The following is an 11,669-nucleotide window of genomic DNA, read 5'->3' on the forward strand; positions in this document are numbered from 1 at the left end:
TAATTACTGATTTATTAATAGAAGAATAGTTATTGTCAACACATAAGGTTCTTTAACAAGCTTAACAAAACATAATTACCAATCAAAATTAATCCTACTCAAATAATCAATCCATGTTCACAAAATTGTCTACCCTAACAGAAGAATAAGTTTTTAGCTCATGATTGCAGTAAACATAAACTCAAAAACGAAATCAAAGTATGTAAACATGATTCAAATCAAAAAGTTACTAAGAATAAACCAAAATTGTCTTGATTCTCTTCACAATTGAATGTAGGGTTGATTCTTCAGTTCCTCACGACCTAGCAGCACTTCCAATTGTTTCTCAGCCTCCTAGGGTTTCTCTTCATGCTATGATATCGATCTGAAAGTCCCTTTATATAGATTTTCACAAAATAGAGGCTACTCGGCAAGTCCAGTGACCTACTCGGCGAGTCCGTCACTTAAAACCCATGTGCGGCAAGTCAGCGCGTCCAGAATCGCGAAAGTTCGATACAACTCGCCGAGTAATCAACCCTACTCGCCGAGTACATTTCGAATCAGCATTTTCTCAACACACAAAAGTCGTCCAAAATTGTGTCTACTTTTCAGAACATTTTGAATCTCGTCAATCGGAGTTACGGTTCATGAGATATGGCCAAAACACTGAAGAGAAGTCAAGCTGTCCAGCAACATCCTTCTTTCTTCAAAATCCAAGATCCAAGCTTCCAATAGCTAGTCCCACTTCATTTTCCTTTCGAGCATGTCTTTGTTGCTGAAAATGAAATATTTAATCTAATTAAGAACCTTTTGTTCATTAAATGAGACAAAATCAACATAAAGTATTAAGATAATGCATGGATTTTATAGCTAAATATGCCCATATCACATCTTTATTTATAGGGGGCTGAGAGGCCTCGTTACGCGGGGCGTACGCGTGCGTCATGTGTGACCGAGTCCTCGACTGCCTCGGAGCTCGGATGGGACGGGATGGTGGCTCGCATAGGCATGACGTGGACGATCCGAGGCCAAGGCCTCGCATACGCTGGGCGTACGGGGTTACGCGGTGCGTAACTCGGATGAACCCAGTGACTCCCCCTTCGGATAATACCGAATTTGTGAATTAAATTTATATATTAATTATTTAGCAAACTTCAAAAATTCATATCTTCTTCATACGAACTCCGTTTTCGACGTTCTTTATATCCCCGCGAAGATGAGACCATACTCTACAACTTTCATTTAGATCCCGTCGGCAAATTCCGAAATTATTTTTATTATTTATTTTTAAAAGTTTGCGGTAAGAAAATTTCTTTAGAAATTCATAACTTCTTTATCTGACGTCGGTTTTCGCCAGACTTTTTACCGCTGAAATACCATTGTTGAGACCTTTGATTCTCGTTTAGGTCATTCCGGTCAAAAGTCGCTCGATTTTTTATTCGAGTTTTTAGCCGTCTCCCGTTAAGCCGAACTTGAAAAATTCCTAACTTTCTTATACGAAGTCGGATTTGAGCGTTCTTTTTACGTACGATCACGGTTTAATGACATCTATCATAAAAGGTAATTTAATTAGTGATTTTTGGATATTTTATTTTCGAAGTAATTTTATTACAACTAACGTGGTTACAATACTTGACTTTTTAGGTCGTTTACATGTAGTTGAAATATCGGGTTGTCACAGTTATGGAGGAGGCTCATAAGTCTCATTTCTCTATTCACCCGGGGGCCACCAAAATGTATCGAGATTTGAGGTTGATCTATTGGTGGCCGTGCATGAAGCGGGAAATAGCTTGGTACGTTGAGAGGTGCTTGACATGTAGGATGGTCAAGGCCAAGCATCAGAGGCCGCATGGAAAGCTGCAGCCCCTAGAGATTCCCCTGTGTAAATGGGAACAGATCACGATGAATTTTATTACCAATTTGCCGAAGACGGTGAAGGGGTTTGATGCTATATGGTTCATCGTGGATTGATTGACCAAGAGCGCTCATTTCTTGGCTATACGAGAGGGCTCATCGGCCGAGAAATTGGCCAAATTGTACATTCGGGAGATCGTGTCTCGCCATGGGGTTCCTGTCTCCATTGTCTCTGATCGGGATGTCAGGTTTACCTCCCGCTTTTGGCAAAAGTTTCACGAGGAGCTGGGCACGAGGTTGCACTTCAGCACAGCATTCCACCCGCAAACCGACGGCCAGAGCGAGCGGACTATTCAGAACCTCGAGGACATGTTGAGGGCATGTGTCATTGATTTTGATGGGAACTGGGACTCTCACCTACCGCTTGCGGAGTTTGCCTACAACAACAACCATCATTCTAGCCTTGGCGCCCCGCCATTCGAACTGTTGTACGGGCGGAGATGTTGCACCCCGGTCTGTTGGGGCGAAGTTGGTCATAGGGTGATGGGTAGTACGGAGGTAGTCTTGCAGACTACCAACAAGATCCAACAAGTTAGACAGCGCTTGCAGACCGCTCAGAGTCGACAGAAGAGTTATGCTGACAAACGCCGATCCGAGTTGGAATTTCAGGTGGGGGACATGGTACTCCTGAAGGTCTCGTCGTGGAAGGGTGTGATTCGCTTCAGGAAGAGGGGAAAATTGGGTCCCCGACATATCGGGCCATTCAGGATCATTTCCAGGATTGGCGAGGTGGCTTACAAGCGAGAGCTTCCGGAGGAGCTTAGTCGGATACACAGCACTTTCCACGTTTTGCAGCTGCGAAAGTGCATCATCGATCAGGAGGCGGTGGTGCCGTTGGATGATATTCAGGTCGATGAGCGTCTGAATTATGTGGAGAGGCCCGTGGCCGTACTAGAGAGAAAGGTGAAGATACTAAGGAACAAGGAAATACCCTTGGTGAAGGTACAATGGGAGCACCGGAAGGGGTCCGAATGGATGTGGGAGGCAAAGGCAGAAATGCGGGAGCATTATCTGGGACTGTTCACCGCAGCAAACTTCGAGGACGAAGTCTAGTTCAAGTGGGAGAGAATTGTAGCACCCCGATTCCAGGTATGAATTTAAATAAAGAATAATTCCTCTTATGTCCTACTCGGCGAGTTGGTTGCCCTACTCGTCGAGTAGCAGCAGGAATGGAACGCGTGTTTAGTGACCTACTCGGCGAGTCCACTAAGGGACTCGGCGAGTAGGAGCTGGTAGATGAAACCCTAAATTATGGGGGTTTTACACCCTATATAAAGGATCATTCGCCTCCACCAGCCTCCCCTTACTGCTTCTTGTCCCTCTCAAACCTTAAATCGTGTGTGTGTGTTCTTTGGTGTGCTCAAGCTTGGAGGAGTAACCTTGGAGAAGGAAGCACTTGAGGTAGCAAGGAAAAGCAAGGCTAGGAACTCGTGGGAAGCTAAGGGATTTCCTCAGTCATCACTCTCTGGAAGGTATTAGGTTGTTCCCTAAGCTCATTTCTCTTTTAACCTCTCTTGGATGGGTGTTATGAAGGGCTCTCCATGTTTAAGCTAAGATCTGAAGTTGTAACTTCAGATCTGGACTTCCCTTGACCTCTAGATCCATAAAGTTCCCAGCTTGTTCAAGGATGAGACTCTCCCAAGGTGTAAAACTCCATTAAGAGCTTAGGTTGATCATTTAGGGCCTTTAGAGCCTTTCATGTATGTAAAGTTTGCAACTTTACGTGATAAACATGCCTTAGGAGCTTGGATCTGTAATCTGGGAACTTGCCAAGGCTTAAAAAGCATCTGCATGGATTAAGAACTACATGGACTCAGCGAGTTGAATGAGAAACTCGGCAAGTCCGTTGAAGATGGCCATGAACTCGGCGAGTTCGTTGAAGATTGCCTTGAACTCGGCAAGTTGTTAGAAGACTCGGCAAGTTGGCTAGGGTTTCTTCCAAATCTTGGCCACGTATGAACTCGAAAAGTTAAAAGGGAACCTCGATGAGCAAATCAAGGATTTCACGACTTCTCGAATTCAGGAAGAACTCGGCGAGTCGGTGACCTGCACTCGGCGAGTCGAGTCAACATAGACTGTTGACTCTGACTGTGGACTTTGACTTGGACCACGGGTTGACCAGTTGAATTCTGTTGGTTTCTGGTAATTGGGAGATTTATGGAAATGGTTGTATGGTACATATAGGTGGTGGAGTTCGTGTTGGACCCGGGAGTTAAGCTTTCTTATTTTCGACGACAGTTGCGAGGTGAGTTATCCTCACTATACTAAGGGGTCTAAGGCACCAAGGTCGGCCCATTGGATATGATATCCTAGTAGTTGTATTATGTTGAGTATGAGTTAGTTATGCATGCTAGAGGGTAGGCCTGTAGGACTACCTTTGATACTGATCGATTTCATGTATGTGCATTATCTGTTACATGCTGATATGTTATGTGGGATGGGTTGAGGTTGTACTGCTCCGTGCGGTAGCCAACAAACCCTAGAGTATTCCAGATATGAGCTGAGGGCCCGTTAGGCATTCCAGACTCATACTGAGGACTTGGGAGCATTCCAGATACGAGCTAAGGGCTCGGTAGGCATTCCAGACTCGTATTGAGGGCTAGGTGGCAATCCAGATGTGAGCTGAGGGCCCGGTAGGCATTCCAGACTCACATTGTGGGCCCAGGGGTATTCCAGTCTGTTAAACTGTGGACCTGTTATGTGCTGTTCTGCTCAGTTTGTTATGATATGTTATGATGTGACATGGTTATGTGGACTGTATGTGTATCAGTATTTTGGGGGTAACTCACTAAGCTCTCGGGAATACAGTTTCAATTTATTGTTTCAGGTACCTCAGGGGATCGCGGCAAGGCGAAGGCATGATCGTACAACTCCTCCTATTATGTTATGTTTCTGGGAAAACTCTGATATAAATGTATTTTGAAAACAAAGTTGTAATGTTTGATGAATTCGACATGTTTTGAAAGTTTAAATTTGGCTTAAATTTTTGGGTGTTACATTAAGAATATCCTCAAGTATCTGCGAAGGACTAAGGACTGGGTCCTTGTACTTGGTGGCAATGATACATTGAGAGTAACTAGCTATAGTGATGCCAACTTTCAAATAGATAGATATAAATTCCGTTCTCAATATGGTTGGGTGTTTACCCTAAATGGATGAGCAGTAACATGGAAAAGTTCTAAACAGGAGATAATAGTTGATTCTACCTATGAATCAAAGTATATAGCGGCAAGAGAAGCATCAAAGGAGGCAATTTGGTTGAAAAACTTCATTGGAGACCTTGGAGTTGTTCCAGTCTACTCGTCGAGTCCAAGAAGAGACCTGATGAGTAGGAGCTGGAAGATGAAACCCTAAATTCTTGGGTATTGCACCCTATTTAAAGGATCATTGGCCTCCCCCAGCCTCCCCTTTACAACTCCTTGGCACCCTTAAATCCTAAATCATGTTTGTATGTTTCTTTGGTGTGTTAAAGCTTGGAAGAGAGATCTTGGTGAGGAAACACTTGGGGAAACAAGTAAATTGAAGCTAGGAACTTGTGGGAAGCAAAGAACTACTTCAGTTGGCACTCTCTTGAAGGTTTTAGGCTGTCTCCTTGGCTCATTTCATCTTTAATCTCTTTTGGTTGGGTTTTAGGAAAGGTTTCTTGTGTTTGAGTCAAGATCTAAAGTTGCAACTTCAGATCTGGACTCCCTTTGGCCTCTACATCCATAAAGTTATCAGTTTTGGCAAGAATGAGCCTTCCCTATGGACTCCCTTTAGCCTCTAGATCCATAAAGTTATCAGTTTTTTGGCAAGAATGAGCCTTCCCTAAAGTGGAAGACTTCTTTTCAAGCTTAGTTTTGTCATTTTGGGGCTTTAGAGATTTGCATGCACATCAAGTTTACAACTTTACGTGATAAGCACGTCAAGTTTGCAGCTTTATGTGAGCCTTCGCTCGAGGATATGTTGATGGTGTGTGTCATTGACTTCGGTGGGAGTTGGGATTCCCACTTACCGCTTGCAGAGTTTGCCTACAACAACACCTATCATTCCAACATTGGCGCCCCGCCTTTCGAGCTATTGTATAGGCGGAGATGTCGCACCCCGGTTTGTTGGGGTGAGGTCGGACATAGGGTGATGGGACGGACAAAGCTAGTTCTGCAGACTACCAAAAGGATTCAGCAGATTAGGCAGCAACTGCAGACTGCTTAGAGTTGACAGAAGAGATACGCCGACACACATCGATCTGAGTTAGAGTTTCAGGTGGGTGATATGGTACTCCTGAAGGTCTCACCCTGGAAGGGTGTGATCCGCTTCAGGAAGAGGTGGAAATTGGGTCCCCGTTACATTGGGTCGTTCAGGATTACTGCCAGGGTTGGGAAGGTGGCATATATGTTGGAGCTACTGGAGGAGCTTAGCCGGATTCATAACACTTTCCACGTTTCGAAGTTACGAAAGTGTATTATGGATCAGGAGGCAGTGGTGTCGTTGGATGATATTTAGGTCAATGAGCCTGAATTACATGGAGAGGCCTATGGCCATTCTGGAAAGGAAGAAGAAAAATTTTGCAGAACAAGGAGATACCTTTGGTGAAGGTGCAGTGGGAGCATCGGAGGGGATCCGAGTAGAAGTAGGAGCTGGAGGCAGAGATGCGGGAGCACTACCCGGTGTTGTTCACCTCATTGGACTTCGACGATGAAGTCTAGTTAAAGTGGGGGGAGAATTGTAACCCCTGATTCTCAGGTATTGATTTATATAAGAATTTCTTAATTACAAGGTCTACTCAACGAGTTGGTTTCCCTATTCGTCGAGTAACAGCGGGTTGGTCCATGTGTTTTAGTGACCTACTCGCTAAGTCCAAGAAGAGACTCGACGAGTAGGAGTTGGTAGATGAAACCCTAAATTCTGGGGTATTACACCATATTTAAAGGATCATTGGCCCCCCCTGCCTCCCTTTTACAACTCATTGGCACCCTTAAACCCTAAATCGTGTGTGTGTGTGTGTGTTTCTTTGGTGTGTTAAAGCTTGGAAGAGGGATCTTGGTGAGGAAATACTTAGGGAAACAAGTAAATTGAAGCTGGGAACTCATGGGAAGCAAAGAACTACTTCAGTTGGCACTCTCTTGAAAGTATTAGGCTGTCTCCTTGGCTCATTTCATCTTTAATCTCTTTTGGGTGGGTTTTGGAAAGGTTTCTTGTGTTTGAGTCAAGATCTGAAGTTGCAACTTCAGATCTAGACACCCTTTGGCTTCTAGATCCATAAAGTTATCAGTTTTGGCAAGAATGAGCCTTCCCTCAAGTGGAAGCCTTCTTTTCAAGCTTAGTTTTATCATTTTAAGGCTTTAGAGCTTTGCATACACGTAAAGTTTGCAACTTTACGCGATAAGCATGCCTTAGAAAATGGATCTGCAATATGCAGCCTTTGCATGGCTTAAAAAGCATACGTATGGATGAAGGACTAAAGGCATTCGGCGAGTGGCATAATCGACTCAACGAGTCTGATGAAGATTGTCATGAACTCGGCGAGTTGGATGAGTGACTCGGCGAGTCGGATGGGGTTTCCCAACTGTTAGACATATATGAACTTGGCGAGTTGCAAGGGGAAGTCGACGAGTCGGCCATGGAGTTTATGGCCGCAAACCTTAGGAACTCGCCGAGTCACTCTAGTGACTCGATGAATTGGTGAGTTATGCTTGGAACTCGACGAGTAGCTGAGTCTACTTGACAAGTTGAGGTCAACATGGACTGTTGACCTTGATAGTTGACTTTAACTTTGACTAAGGGTTGACCAGTTGACTTTTGGGGACACTTTGGGAGATTTGAAATTTACAATTATGGTTTACAATGAATATAGGTGGTGGAGTTCGTGGTAATGATTCGAGAGTTTGAGCTTATCTCACGAGTCGACAGTTGCGAGGTAAGTTATCCTCACTATATCAATAGGGTCTAAGGCACCAAGGCCGGCCCTTTATGATTTTTTTTCCAAATTATGACATGATTATGTTATTGGTTTACATCCTGGTAGTTAGGATGATGTTATGCTTATGTTAGTGACCTGGTTAGGTCAGTGTCCTGATTATAGAATGATGCTATGTTAGTGACCGGTTAGGTCTATATTTCAATCTTTGGGATGTTGCCATGATTTGTGATATGTTAGATCGGTTGACTGTTATATTATATGAGGTAGCATACGATATTTATGTGCACATGTTTGTTTGATTTAGGGTTGGGTTGAGGCGGTCTTGCTTTGTGTGGTAGGCCAACATACCCGGTGAGCGGTCCGGATAGGCTATAGGCCCTGCGAGGCAGTCCAGTCATGCTGAAGGCTCGGGAGCGGTCCAGATAGGTTGTAGGCCCTGTGAGGCAGTCCAGTCAGGCTGAAGGCTCATTATGCATGTTTTTCTATATTTGTTATATGTTATGGTTATATTGGTATGGCGTTGGTATTTTGGGGTAACTCTCTAAGCTTCAGGGTTTACAATTTTAGTTTGTTGTTTCAGGTACTTCTGGTGATCGATGGAAGGCGAAGGCCTGATCATACCGCCCCTCCTGCTGCTATGTTTTATGATTGGAAAGTGGGATACTCTGATGTTTATTATTTTGAAAACAAATTATGTAATGATTAAATGGTTTTTAAGTGTGTTGAAAAAGTTTTAATTTGGCATGATTTTATGTGTGTTACAATAGGGTAAAAGAAGGTCCCTTGTGGTAAAGTGGGTATCATCATAACAGAATCCTGCAGATCCCCTCACAAAGGTTTAGAGTAGGTTCAAACACATTCAACATGCTAGATGCATTGGTCTGAAAGATGATATTAGTTTTAGTAGTTAGATAGTTAGTTTGAAACTTGTAACAAAATAAATGTAATTAACTTTTGGCGATTAAATAATAGAGAATTATTTATGAGTTTGTTTACTACCTTTTGTCAATCGTTTATTATTGTGTTTCATTCTATATGTTTTACTTCCCGAATAATTCGATTATTCAAAGGTCCACAGTCGTTCGTACTTTTGGAAGTAAGTAGTGAATTAAGACGGTCATGAATTGGATTGTAGATTGTCTGAAGAGTTTTATACATAGCAATGGTCTGCTGCAATGTTCATGAGTACTTTGAAATAGAGATTTAAGTATTGGATTAACCCACGCTCATAAAATTACTTCATGGAATTTATCACGAGTAATTTTGAGACGATAATATCTTATAATCTTTAAACGGAGATATATGAGTTGTGGTTTACAAGTAAGTTATGCGTTGATGATACGTAAACGCATCAGTAACTTGATTTTATAAAACTTATTGTTGTGCATGATCTGTGAGTAAACTGTGCAAGCATATAAGTCAAAGTTTATTTATTCATTTTTCCCTAACAGGACAAACGATATATTTGGTCCCCTCGATGATTTGTTGTTGACTTATAGTGTTAGGCCCGACCAAGACTTAATTAATGTGTTCGATTAGAAGTTCTATGTCATTACCAATAAGAAATCGAGAAAAAAAGTATTGGACAATGAAATTGATTATGTTCCATGTCTCATGTTTGAATGATATATTGCAGAACGGAGGATTATATGATCACTTATCTTAGGACACGTAACTAACTGGATTAGAGTTTGACAACGACTTTTGGAAGCTACAATTTGCTGATCATTTTAGAAGTTATATTGAAAATTATAGTTATTAGACTTATCCAAGTAGGAGACTGTTGGATGAGGTGTCTAAACCCATAACTATAAGTATAATATACTTGGATTGATAGTAGCACAATCCTTTTGGGTCGCCCTATAACCTAGCAACTGGACATGATGATTTTGGAGAAAGAGAGGTTGATTTATTATATGAGTAATAAATTGAAATGCTTGATTTATTAATATATTACGAAGATAATATGTTAATTAGAAATCATATTATTTAACTAATAATCGATCAGAAATTAATTGGAATTATTTTTGGGATTAATTGGATTTATTAAAAGTGTGGAGTCTACTTCGTTATTTATTGGAAGTTGAGGAATGAAGCCCATTGACCTCATTAGATGAGGTGGAAGAAAATCACTTGGTCAAGCCTAAGGTCCAATCCCCTTGGATGAGGGGAAAGGGCTGCTTGGTCACAAAGCAAAGGGATTCAGGGTTTCCTCCTTAAACCCTAGCTTTGGCACCCAGCTAACTTAGCTATATAAAGGACTTAGGGCTTCACAATTTCGGTATTCTCTTCTTCCTCTTGGGTTGGCCGAAACGCTTCTCCTCTCTCCTCCCATCCTCTTACTTGTGTTGGGTGTGATTCCATTAGAGGTACGATAATTGTGGTGCTTGCTTCCAAATGATCAAGAAGAAGGTGTTCACTGTTATTTACAATAATAACAATCAAGGTATACATTCCTAACCCTAATTTGGTATTTTTCGAAAACAGACTAGTGTTCTTAGGGTTCTTGATTTGTTGTTCAGAGTTATATATTCAATAGAGAAAACATAGATCTTTAATAGGGTTGCATGTACACTTAAGAGTTTAAGTTTATTGTTTTGCATAAAACCCATTAGAAGCAAGAAAACATAATCAAGTAAATGGATGTTACATTTTATTTTAGTTTGAAATTCTTTGAAAATTGACTACCAACTTTTTGTGTGACGATTCCGGCGAAATTGATTGGTTGTAGATGGCCATTCTGGTGATGGTCGGTAGCCAGTTCACTGATTTCATTCAACTTCCAGTTGATATGCAACAGAAGATATCAAGCGAGGTGATTTTCCATTGTTGTTTAACTCGAAATACAATATTTTTATTTATACATTGTTTATAAAATAGTATATTTAAAAAAGGTCAGGAAATATAATACTATAGACGTAATGTCCTTTTGAATAAAAAAAAACACTAGTCAAAATATTCCTCATTATATTATATATTACGATTAATGTCTTAATGGATTTCTTTTTTTACTTGAATTTATTCACAATATAAATATATTTTTGAAAACTGGTGTGCTTCAGGACCCTTCTACAATAAGTGTCATAGATGATGTAACCGAGTTCAAAGCTTTGGTGGTATGTTTATTTTCCCATAACTGAAATAACATTTGTGATTTGTGTATAATTAAATAATTGATAACTTTTATTCATTTATGTTTATATATTGTTTTTCAGGAAGAAGAGACAGTTTTGCTAGAATCACTTTTGGTGGTCATTTGGTAAAAAGGTTAAAAAGGTGGTCACGTTGTTACATGCAGCATACCATTTTGGTAATTGTCGTGTGATTATACGTTATATAATTACACATTAATGATATTTGCAAGAGAATTGAAGCAAACAAATGAAATCAAAGGTTAGCATTTTTTTAATAGTACAAAAAGCATAAAATGCAACAAATAGCAACTTACTTTTAATAATTGTTTATTATAGCATTCTAATTCCATATGTATAATTGGTTAGAATTTTTATGACATAATTCCTCATAAAGAAAAAAAGTTGAAAGCACAATGTTTAAAAAATAGAATGCTTACAAATAAATGAAAGTATTCGTTATTTGAAGCATGTGTTAGTCTTTTCGTTTACTACTTAATTTCTTGAACTTTGCTTATTTGGTTGCAAACAATTTTATGATGCATCGATTGATGGATCTAAGAAAGTATGGAATGAAACAACAATGTCAACAAGTACCATTATTTGTTTCTTCTGAAAGTCAAATTTGTATAAGTTATATTTGTAATTCCAACAAGAACATGACTAGCAATTATTATGGAATTGAGCGTTGCTTCTATTCCAATTTAGATCTGGAAACAGCTACAGTGGATTATGAAACCTTGGTA

This window comes from Lactuca saligna, chromosome 8 (genome assembly GCF_052625555.1).
Source record: "Lactuca saligna cultivar CGN05327 chromosome 8, ASM5262555v1, whole genome shotgun sequence".
NCBI lineage: Eukaryota > Viridiplantae > Streptophyta > Magnoliopsida > Asterales > Asteraceae > Lactuca > Lactuca saligna.